We start from the raw sequence: 12,626 nt of genomic DNA on the forward strand, positions 1-12,626 counted from the left end.
GCCCCCCAAATGCCTGCCTCTCTCTATTCACACCTCTGCATAGTCCCCTTCCTCACTGCACTAGGGTTTGTCTGTGTGGCCAACAGCATGTAGCAGAGTGATAGAACACACTCCTGAGATTAGGGTACAGAGGACTGTGTGTGACTTCTGTCTTGGGCTCGCTCTCTCTCTCTCTCTCTCTCTCTCTCTCTCTCTCTCTCTCTCTGTTGCTCCAGGATCACTCTGGAAGAATCCAGCTGCCACATTCTGAAGACGCTCAGGCAGGGCTGGAGATATGACTTGGTGGTTAAGTGGCCCTGGGTTCAATCTCTGGTATCAAAAAAAAAAAAAAGCCTTTCCGGTGGTGACGACCTCCCCATGAGAACATGCCTCTCGCAAAAGATCTCCTTCATCCCTCTCCAGAAGAGGAGAAAAGGAAACACAAGAAGAAGCACCTGGTGCAGAGCCCCAATTCCTATTTCATGGATGTGAAATGCCAGGATGCTATAAAATCACAACAGTTTTCAGCCATGCACAAACAGTAGTTTTGTGTGTTGGCTGTTCTGCTGTCCTCTGCCAGCCTACGGGAGGAAAAGCAAGACTTACAGAAGGATGTTCCTTCAGGAGGAAGCAGCACTAAAAGCAGCCTGAATCAAGATGAGTGGGAAAACATCCCAATAAACACATTTTGGATATTAAAAAAAAAAAAAAGAAAAAAGAAAGAGTAATTTGTTATATAGCAATAGAGGGGGGAAAATGGTGATTTGTCTTCTTGCTTTTAATTCTTTTGAAAGAAAGAAAGAAAGTCCCTGTTTCCACATAGCCAACCAGCAAGACTTTGTCCTGAAGCACTCTAAAGGATAAAACTGTGGCCAATAACAGTAGAGCAAGCCAGGCGTGGTGGCGCTTGCCTGTAATTCCAGCAGCTCAGGACACTGAGGCAGGAGGACCTCGAGTTCAAAGCCAGACTCAGCAAAAGCGAGGTGCTAAGCAACTCAGTGAGACCCTGTCTCTAAATAAAATACAAAATAGGACTGGGGATGTGACTCAAGTGGTCGAGTGCTCCTGAGTTCAATCCCCAGTACTCCCTGCCCCCCCCAGGCCCCGCCCCACGCCCCACTCCCCCCTCCCCCGCAAAAAAAAAAAAAAAAAAAAGAATAAAGCAAGCTTCCTCTAGGCATGGGGAGAGATGCTCATTGCCACAGGACTAAGTGATCTTTCCAGGCATAAGGGAAAGAATTCCAATTGGTAAAATATACCAGCTTCCTTTACAGAAGTTGTGAGCAAGTGGCCAGTACAAATATTAACCCTAAAATGCATATATAAGCCAGACTGTGGAACCAACCTAGATGTCCTTCAATTGATGAATGGATAAAGAAACTGTGGCATATATATACAATGGAATATTACTCAGCTATAAAGAATAATAAAATTATGGCATTTGCAGGCAAATGGATGAAATTGGAGAGTATCATGCTAAGTGCGATAAGCCAATCTCAAAAATCCAAAAGGCGAATGATCTCACTGATAAGTGGATGATGACACATAATGGGGGGTGGGTGGAGGGCAAGAATGGAGGAAGGAGGGACTGTATAGAGGGAAAAGAGGGGTGGGTGGAGTGGGGGGGAAGGAAAAATAACAGAATGAATCAAACGTCATTAACCTATGTAAATTTATGATTACGCAAATGGTATGCTGTTACTCCATGTACACACAGAAACAACATGTATCCCATTTGTTTACAATAAAAATAAATTAAAAAAAAAAAAAAAAAAGATCCAACAAGAATACAGCTGTTACCTTCCTTTCCAGAGGAATTTCAGTTGAGCACACTGGGAACAGTCAAGCAGAGAGATGGGACTGACTGGGTCTCTCAGGTCAAGTTGAGACTAAGAGTGGGTTGAGGACGCTTTGCAATGCCACCATGTCCCACTGTACAGACGCATGCCAGGTTAATTTGGTACAGCTGGAGGAGGACTGGAGGCACTCTCAGGGTCTATTGTGTTGAGCCAACCACCTCATCTCTCCAGCTGTTTTTGGTCTCCTAAAGGAGACCAAGCTGCAGAAGAAAATGGAACCAGAAGTCAATTTCCGCCAACAGGAACAATGGGTGCGATTGTGTTTCTCACACAGCAGCAACTGCTCTCAAGAAGCATTAAATAAAATTATGCACACACTCTTACTACCATGAGAACCTCACCATGGGAACTTCCGGATGTACTCTTTCAGAATCTGAGGGATCCGGTGAGACCATTCCAGAGAAAAGAGAGATTTTGTGGAAATGTCAGGGAGTGAACAGTTCTTGGTGACCTCTCCAAGCAAGAGAAAATGCAAATACCATACGGGCTTTTGGAGCTTCCTCAAAACCAATGCAAATCTTTCTTAACGCAAAAGCCATGCTTTTTCCCTAATATTAATTAAAGATATCCTGCTCTTGTTTCTGGAAGGCTTCCAAGGACAGAGACTAAACTGTTACCAAAGTCACAGGAAAGAAAGCGACTCACAGAGCAGGGAAATGGTCTCTAATGTGTTTTCTTGCTCTTGCCCTGAACTGTGCTGAAGCCACACCCTGCTGAGTCTTCAAAGGGGGGGATTTCTCAGAGGCAAGGTGCAGGTGGAACCACAGAGTGACATGGTATGCTAATGAGGGCTGAGTCCTGCCTCAGACACCAGCTGTCCACCTCCAGAAAGTTCCTTAGATTTTCTGGGCAGTTAGTTGTTTTATCCCCTTTACAATGGAGACAGCACCTATCTTATGGAGGGGGATTGTTTTGTTTTTGTAAGATTTTAATGAAAGGATGTGTGTGAATAAGTTTTGAACACTGAAAAATAACCTCTGGATTGCATTTTATAATGCCTGATCTACTTTAATAACCCAAACATTTGGGGTCAGCTGACCGGGTCTTACCATGGGCCTCCTACCAGGGAGGCCCGGATTGCCTGCTGCAGCAGAGGAGCCCAGAGCTCAAGAGGGCAGCTGAACTCGCCCTGTGCGGTGGAACGATGCTATGGGAGCTCTTTGTTTTATTACCTCGTCTTTTCATCCATCAGTGCTGCTTGCTGGTCCTCTCCCTGGCCTTCTTTCCTCAACTGGGGTTTCTGTGTTCCATCTCTCACAACCCATTTGTTTGTTGGTTTTTTAAACAAACCAAAAGACAGTTTCCATAAACTCACTGACCCAACCCTCAGCCCCCTGCTGATGACTCTCAAATCTTCCCTGGCCCTGTGCCCAGTCCCAACGGCCTACAGGAAATCACTAGCTGCAGCACCTTAGGTTCAATTTATGGAGAAGTAAAACTTTGCCTCAAAATGATTCCAACTCCCAATGATGACAAGCTATTAAATAAGGAATTTTTTTTAACCCTTTATCTTTCATTTCCTATTCCAATTTGCTATGGACTGAATTGTATCCCCTGCCCTAGAATTCTTATATTGAAACCCTAATCCCCCATTTGACAGTTGTATTTGGAGATAGGACCTTAAAGGAGTAATTAGGCTAAATGAGGTCATAAGGGTGGGGCCCTGATCTGTAACACTGGTAGCCTTATAAGAAGAGGAAGCAACATCAGAGAACTGCCTCTGATGAGACACAGAGAGAAGGCAACCATATACAAGCCAGAAGAGAGGACTCAAAAGAAACCAGCTCTGCTGGTACCTTGACTATGAACTTTTAGCCTCTAGAACTGTCAGGAAATAAATGTCATGTTTAAGTCACTTAGTCTATAGTATCTTATTGAAGCAGTCTAAAAAACAAAAAATTCACATCCTGTTTCCAAAACCTGGTACAGTTTCCTTCAAAATGACTCTTGAAGTCTCATTCTTTCTATACCTTGTCTTGCTACCCTGCTTCAAATCCTTCTTCCCTGACATCTAGATTCACGTGTCATTATTGCTTCACTTCCATCCTTCTCTCCTTTTTTTTTTTTTTTTTTTTTTGTGGTGCTGGGGATTGAACCCAGGGCCTTATACTTGCAAGGCAGACACTCTACCAACTGAGCTATATCCCCAGTCCTGTATCTGATATTCTAAAAAATATAACTTGATCTTTGTATCAATCAGGATAGACTAAGTTATGCTATAGTAACAAGTGACCCCTAAACCTCAGCGGTTTAATGCGTGGAGGTTTACTTATCTACATTACATATTCTTCACGGACAGGCTCTGACTCTGCTCCAGGTTGTTTTCATTCTGGGATCTAAACTGATGAAATGGTCCCGATTTGGGATACTGATGTTCTCATGGCGAGGGAACTGAGTACTTGTTGAACTATACAAAGGTTATCAAAGTGTTTGCCTAAAATTGGCATATGTTCCTCTCATATTTCATTGACAAAAACTTCATACTATGATGTCATCTGGGCAGGGATGTAGAATCCTTCCTCAGGAAAGGGAGACAAATAATCGTGAACACTAAAACAATCTACCATCATACTCCTTCCAGCATTTCAGCTTCCTCTTCTCTCCTGTGACCCAAATGCCATGTGATGAAACCCCAGTCGTCTTATGACTATGAAGTCCACTCTCTCCACCTCAGAGGGATTTCTCTTTTCTGTGACCTTTAGTTGACTAGGATTAAATAACCCCTACACTGGAATTGTTTTAGGGATCTATTTGCCTGTAGTCCTTTATGTTTATCAACCTCTCCTGGCCACATCTGATGGGACTTGGGTGGGCAAGTGTCCTAAGGTTAGCCAAAAGAGGTTCACAGAGGCATAGGAGCTGGGTCAAGCAGAGGCTCTTCTGGAAGCTACAACTACCAAATACCGAAAGAACGTACATCTTGGGGTGACAGTTGAGGTTGAAAGGATGCCTCGAGGTGGAGTCAGAATCTTAGCAGGTGGCAGTCACGTGCAAGTTGGGGTTAGGAAGGAAAAGAAGTTGAGTGAGCAGAGGAAGTATTGTTAGTGAGAAGAGCAGAGAACAGGTGGAGATAGAGATAGAGATAGAGATAGAGATAGAGATAGAGAGAGAGAGAGAGAGAGAGAGAGAGAGAGAGAGAGAGAGAGAAAAGACACCATGAGGGAGGGACTGGGCCTTCCAGGAGAGAGATCGAGAGGGCTCACCAGGCCTCAGTTCCATGCCCAGCTATGTGGACTCTTAAAATAAATCCATACTTTCTTGAGATAATTTGAGAGATCTCTCCCCTTTAATCAGCAAATACTGAATAAAACCACTCTGTTTAGATGCAAATCAATTGCCAACCTGCTTCTCGAATTTAGCTTGACCTTCCTGTAAAGACTTTAGTCTCCTAGAGAGTAAAGCTCCTGCTTCTCTTCTCCATGAGCATAGTATGGTGGGAACCTCAGTAAACAACCTGCAAATGGCTTACCCCCAAATTCACATAGGTGTTTTTTATTGTCCTCCTCGTCCTCCTCTTCTTTGTAGCCAAGTCTAGAAAACCAACCTGAAGCATTACTATTGGACAAATGATAGAAAATACAAATTTTCTTACTCAGAAAATAGTCTCTATGCCCACTTGGCACAAACTTCTGGGAACTTCTTAATCACTATGGTGTTAATCATGGGCACAGAGTGAACTTTCAGAATTGCTATAGCCTGGGCTCCAAGCCTCTTATTCAGGTTCCCCAGAGTAAATTGCTGGGCCTCAGATTCAACCTCTTAAAACAAGTTAACATCTGGTTACAGTGAGGGGAAAAGAGTAAAAATGAAAAACTGTCAGCAGAACAGAAACTGTTCTGTAGCATGATGCCGTGACCTCACTTCTGCTTAACAAATGCCCGTGTGCCCAAGGCAGCCTCAGCTTAGACTTGTCATGATGTGAGACAGGCAAAGTGAGCAGATGGGAGCAGCCAGCTGGTGGCAGCTTGGCTCGGCAGCCAGCTTCTGCAGAGCCATTGGGTGTCCTTTGGCCTTCTTCCTCATATCCCAACTGCCTTCCAATCCTCCAAGCAGAAGCAAAGTTGGTTGGAATGGTGGGGGCCCAGGAAGGAGAGATCACATACAGAGTCTTTTCATGATTGTGTGTGTGCACATACAAGACTTGTTCAACAGAGAAAAGCTTTAGAAAGGACCTTCGAGGCTGTACAATATGAAGGATTCCTACCCACCTGGACATCGATTTTTTGCTATGAAAAGGAAAAAAGAGATGATATTGAAAAGGTAACAGATGGTCACAGACAGGCCTTGCCAGTTAACATCACCCTGCTTCTCAGAAAGAAGACTTGTTTAAAATGTGTCTCCCAGGAGGTGAGCAGGAAGACCTTTCTGAAAAATTTGATCTCTCTTAGGATCCACTGGTTGCCAACAGCTGGAGAGAGGACTTTAGATTATCTGAAGACTCTTGGTCTGGCCTGAATGGAAAAGTTCCAGGAAATATGCAGAGGAAGAGATGGGAATCTGCTACTTTGGAGTTTTGGTTGTGTTTTAATGTAGCACTGTCTAAGAGAGCCACCAGTGATAAACACAAAGGGGTATACACACACACACACACACACACACACACACAATTTCACAGCAAACAACACAGCATGGGAACAGACTTTCACTTAGCACACCAGTCCCAACCAGGAACCATCATGTGGTGGGATTGAGCCCAACTTCCAACTCATGAACTTGAAAGTGCCCATAGACTCTGGGGATAGCCTGCCTGGATTCAAATCCTACCTTCTGTATTATTAGCTGCTAACCTGGAGTAAGTTAACCTCTCTGCCTCAGTTTACTCATCCGTTATATTCACTAAAGGAGTTAGAATCTTAAAGCTTTGAGAACAGTTTCTGACACAAAGTAAGCACCATTTACATTGTGGTTACTGTGCCTCCTGGGAGACACACACCCACTTCTCAGAGCAATGCAGCCTTCAGAGGCCATGAGGCAGTCTGTGCTCCTCATGGACATTCCATCAGCCAGAGGAAACAGGGGAGGTCAATTGCTCTCCATGTCTTCACACCACCATGCGAGACAGCAGGTAAAACTGTTACCACAACCCTCTGTTAGCTGGTACTTCAGGGACCTTGTATTAGTTTGCTAGGGCTGCATAACAAAATATCACAGATAGGGTCGCTTCTAGATGAGGAATTTGTCGTCTCGCAGCTCTAGAGGCTGAAGTCCAAGATCGAGGCCATCTCTAGTGCTCCCGGGCTTGTGGAAGCACCCCTAACCTCTCCCCGCATCACCACATGGCACTCTTCCTGTACGAGTGTGTTTCCAAGTTTCCCCTTTCCATAAGAACATGAGTCATGTTAGATTAGGGCTGATCCTACTGACACATTTTAACTTTATTACCTATATAAAGACGCTATTTCCAAATAAGGTCATATTCTCAAGTACCAGGGCTTGACTTCAACATTTTTTCCACATTTTAAATTGATGATTTATAGTTGTACATAATAATGGATGGTGGGACCTGTTGTTTGATATTTGTACATGCGCGAAATATAACAAGACTTCAACACATTTTTGGGAGGAGGAGATGGTCATAATTCAACCCATACTTGACTTCATTCCACCAGAAGCCAGCACATTAAGGTCTGCATTCACCCTGGTCAGCCCCAAAGGGGTGAGACCTGCTGACCTTCTCCCCTTGAATCTTGATCTTATGGACTCCAGTGGCCAAAGACTAGGAAAACAGACTCATTTAAGCCAGCACAGCTCAAAACACCCAATGCAGAACTCTTGCCTGGGTAACCACTGAGGAAAGGCAATAGAAACTCAGAGGACACTGAATTGAGAGCTTAAGTCACTCCTGGAGGAGAACCACTAAGACTAAGGGAAGAGAAGGGACCCGGGAGGGAAAGAAGGGACCTGGGAAAATATATATCAGTGGTATCAGAAACTTTTCTAATTAATTTGTGTGTGGTGAAGAAAAACTATCTTTTTGTTAGGTGCAGGATTTGTGTATAATAGTGAGAATTATATTTGGCTATGTATAACAGAAAATGTCAAAATAGTAGAGGCTTTTAAAAATTTTGACCTTTGTTGTTCCCTTATTTAGGTCTGTAGATAGGTAATCCAGGGCCGGTGTAGTCATTAGGCAGGAACAGGTTGCACCTTATATATTGTTCCTCCAGTCTGAGCAGGTCTCCTCTTGGTCCCTGATAGCTACTCAGCCTCCAGCCACCACACCCAGACAACAGGTAGAAGACTGGCTTCTCCGAAAACCCACACATTACTTCTTCTTTTATCTTGTTGATCAGAACTTAGTAAGATCACCAAATAATCTTTTCTCTGGGTGCTACATACCAAGTAAAAACTGAGGATTTGTTATTAAGGAAAGAGGGAATGTTGGGGGCAGACCAACAGTGGTCTCCACCACACTGTACATGAAGGGAAGACAGTTACTATCTAAATTCTCAAACTTATGCTTGGGAAGAGAATGTCTCTGAAGCATTCTTTGTGTATTGGAGAATCTTCTCTTCCAATCTTCTATTCCAATGCCTGTGAATCACCCCTCCAGTCCCAACTTCAACCTTCTTTCCTTAAGGAACCTCCCTGGATCCCTCAGTCTGCACTAGCTTTCTCAGTTTTATGCTCCAATTACACCTTGTACTTCTCCTTCAAAGCATTTTGCATCTTTGTTATTGTGGTATTATCTGGAATTATTTGCGTAAGGACCATGTCATCTGAAAACAAAACTGTAAGCTCCATGTGGGCAGGGTCTCTGTTTTGCTCACCCTTGCCTCCCACTGTGTGACACCTGGTAGGTTTTCAAAAAATATTTGTTAAGTGACTGACTTTCAGTGATTAGAATACTAGAAAGATCCTAGATTCAATACCAGTTCCAATGAGAATTTTCCTTTCTTTAATTGACTTCTCCAGCTGAGATTAGGGCAAAACCCAGATTTTCCTGTGCTGTACACCTGCCAGGATTTGGGCGTCCAGATGCCCATGGGAGGGACATGGGCGGAGCTGTCAGACCAGCCTCCGTGGAGGACTCCCATGCCCACAGCAAGCTTCACTGTACAGAACCAGTAACAGCCAGAAGCATACCCAAGAGGGCAGCAGAATAGAAGCTGCAGCCACGTGGGTGGATTTAGATCTGAAAGGGCAGCGTTTGGGGAGGAAAAGTAGGTCACCAAACTTCCCTCAGTCCAGCGTCATCCCCAGGCCCTAAAGGGGAAGGAAGAGTTGTGTGATCTTTACTGTCACCCCTGTGGGTAAATGTGGTCACGCTCAGCTTTATGAGAACTACCTGCTCCATCCTTCACTCCCCTTGTTCATAAAACTTTCAAAATCAGGAAAAGATCAGTATGGGCTGTTCAGCCTTTTGTTTTTGAATAGACTCTTCCAGAGCCCAGCTTTTAAAGAAAGAACCCATTTTTAGCACCATTTAAGACAACAGGTAGGACCCTGAATCCAGATGGCTGCCCAACCCACCACTTTAAAATGGCCCAGTTAGGGATCTGTGAGTTAGCACTGCCACATCTGCTCATGAGAAGTTCCACGAGGCTCTTCCCAGTTTCCTCAGCCCTAGAAAGATGAGACACCAAGACTGAGGAATAAGGACTCATCTCCTATTTGGCAGACAAACACCCTCCCCGCAAAATACACCTTCTTCATTCTGTTATGATGATATTTAGTCATTACAATCTGGGCACACTTGTCCTAACAGAGATCGAAAATGATATTCACCCTGGGAGAGATGTGGGGATTTTGAGGGGGAGGGCTGAGATGATTTGGTGCTGGTGTTGTCTCTTCCTGGTTTGCAAGAGGCTGTTATTAAGTGTCCAAGACTTTTGTGGATCAGTTGTTGAACCGTTGGAAACTTGAAATCAGCCATGATGGAGTATTTACACTGTGGAGTTGGCCAGTGCTATCAGGGTTGGTTGGTTTTTTCCAGTCAGCTGCTTTACCAGCACATGCTGGGTTAACAGGAAGAGTTCTGAGGGAGCTGGAAAAGACCACGAGGTGAGCAGAGCAATGGGAGTTTGGTGCTTTCCTGATGTCTTCATGGTATCATCTTCCTCAGCTCCTCATGATCCCCTGGGGTCATGTTTTCTTTTCACTGGGGAGAAACACCAATGAATCCTACTCCAGGATTCATGGTGACCATGAAGAAGTTGACTTTCATGGCCTCTGTGCTGAAGGACTGTAAAAGCGCAACCACCTAAAGCAGCAAGCTTGTCTGCCAGAGGAAAAGAGAATAAAAGGCTGTAGAGGTGCTTGTAATGGTGGCAAGCCCATGAAAAAGTAGAGAGAGGCAGCCTGGTAATCCAGGGTTGGCTTCCTTCAAATCCCTGCCTGCTAAAAATGACAATCCCACTGACCACTCCTGTGAGTGGATCCCTCTGCTTCAAATATCATTTTCAGTAGCCACAAAAATTTGAAAAGGAAGAAAGTTATTTACATGGGAAGGATAATAAATGAGAGCAGGATTCATATGGAGAAAGGTTCTTAAACTTGACTGCAGTGGCTAATCTGGGAAGAAAGTACTTCTAGATGCACAGATTGCCAGGATCTTCCCTAAAAAAATTAGATTCTGGTGGTCTACGTCTTTGTAACCAAGACCAAGTCTTTGTAACAGCTTCCAGGACCACCTCATGATTCTTCTGGTCCTAACTGAGGAATAAACTTTGAAAACTAAAGAGGTAATTTATAGATGGTGGAACTGAGCCTGATTGGGATCCTCCAGTGTTCAGGCCCTGCCCTGTCACAGAGGTGGGTCTTGGGGGTCATGTACACAGCACTACTCCAGCATTATGGAAACAGCCTAAAACTACAAAAGCATGATCCTTTCCTCACCATGACTAGTGAGGTGCAGGGGTGGTGTCTGGAAGGGTCGGCAGAGGCTCTGAGAGGAACACGTGGGATGCCATTGCAGGACCAGCCCCAGGGTTCAGCCTGCACTAGCCTGGGGCTGACATCTGCCCATCCCTGGGAGAGTTAGGAAGGGAAGAAGGGAAGCCTTGGGTAGCGGTCTCCATCCATCGGGAGGCCAGCCCTCTGCTCTGCTGTCCCGCTGGATCAGCCACCCTTCATGCAGCCAAATTACTCTGGGGTCATGTGAGGGCAGAGGCAGCCTTTCCCTGGGAATACAGGGATGACAGTGGACTTGTGTTTCTCTACACGAGTGAAGGGAACTCTTCCCCATGGGCTTTGGACACTCTCCTGGAATATCTGAGGTCTTATAAGAGGCATTGGAAGCACTTTTTAAGGGCTCCCATTTATAAGGCCTGGAAAAATTCCTCCCTTCAAACCCAAGCCCATTTGCAAAGACAGGTAGACAGAGGAAGATCATCTCACAAGAGGGGCTCTCCCTGGAGAGAGGCCACTGTTCCAGCAACAGAGCTGCTTCTGCCACCCCTTTACATGGCCCCAGAAAGTCACCCCACTCCTACTGAGATGGTCTAACCCTGCCAGAGGGCATCCTGGTAATGGAGGGGGTGGGAGGATGGCACATCACACTGTTGCCCACTGTACATGATCCACCGTTTCATCTGAGACAAATTCAACCACAGCCCTTCCCTGGGCTGTGCTCTTTACGTCTCTAAGCCACTTCCTGTTTCCTTTTCTAAGTCATAAGCCTCACTTGGTGTGAATCACTCACTTAGGAGGCCCAGAGACCAAGATTGGAGGCTGGGACTTGGAAGCACAAGGCATTGGTTCAGTGGAAAACACGCCAACTGTCCTAGGCTTTTAGGAATGCTGCATGCTAGGCACTAATGCCTGTCTGGGAAATCTTGACTCGCCCAGATTGCATTTCCTGCTGTGCTAATACCAAGCCCTCAGTTCCCAGGAGGCCTAGGACAAGTATAATTTTTGAAGACTTTTTGCAGATCTCACTGGAAACCATGCTTTGCCTAGGAGCCAGGCCTTCTAGTTAATCGTCAGGCAACAGCTAGCAGTCCCACAGAAGATAAGGACAAGAAGCCATTCGAAAGCATTATCTTCTAGTAACTGCATTTCAAAACAAGGAGGAAACCACAGCTCAGACGTGAACCAGTGTTCAGCAACCTGGGTTCACATGAAGACAGGCAAGAAGACACTTGGCACAATTCTGTGGTCTGCCCCTTCTGATTTCTAAGCAGTTTACTCTTCCTGACTCTTCCAACCATTGCGGAAGAGTTATTCTGGTGGAACACTGTGTACTAAAGACAAGCCACAGGATGATTTGGTCAAGTCGATGTGCCAAGGTAGCATCTGACAGCAATTCCTGCCTCCCAATTCTATTCCTGAACTTTTGTTCTGTGTAACTGTAAGCTAGGAAATACCTGAGATGGCATAGAAAATGCAGAGCTCGAATATCCTTGGGCCTCTGAGTGAGCTTGCATTGGGGGATGAGTCTGGGACAGTGGGTTTGGGTAAGGCCCCTGTAAACCTAGCCCATTTTGCAGACACCCTATATATAACACCTTTTTTTTTTTTTTTCATAGATGAGAAAGAAAGGGAGAGGCAAGAATAGGCAGAGAAAGGTCCAGAAACTCAGGCCAGGCTGAGAGTCAGTTGATAGGGGTGGCTGTTTGAAAGCAATCAGGAATCAGAGTCTGACTTTCCAGTGAGATTAACTACGGCAGAAGCAGGCGCTGAGTCTACTTGAAGTAACAATGCCACGTGCAAATCTGCGAAAAGTGTGTGCCCCCCCCCCCCACAGTCTCATTTTCTTAATTATTGAGGGTGTAGGGAAATAGGAGTTTTCATACCTGCTGGTAGGAATGTAAACTGGAAACACTTTGCTGGTTGGACTTGCTGATG

General features: G+C 45.1%; 1 pseudogene; it reads left to right on the top strand.

Moving 5' to 3' along the window:
- Positions 1-365: 365 nt before the first annotated feature.
- LOC124977299 (40S ribosomal protein S27-like) lies at positions 366-675 on the top strand (annotated as a pseudogene).
- The last annotated feature ends 11,951 nt before the right edge of the window (positions 676-12,626 follow it).

The sequence above is a fragment of the Sciurus carolinensis genome, chromosome 2 (genome assembly GCF_902686445.1).
Source record: "Sciurus carolinensis chromosome 2, mSciCar1.2, whole genome shotgun sequence".
NCBI lineage: Eukaryota > Metazoa > Chordata > Mammalia > Rodentia > Sciuridae > Sciurus > Sciurus carolinensis.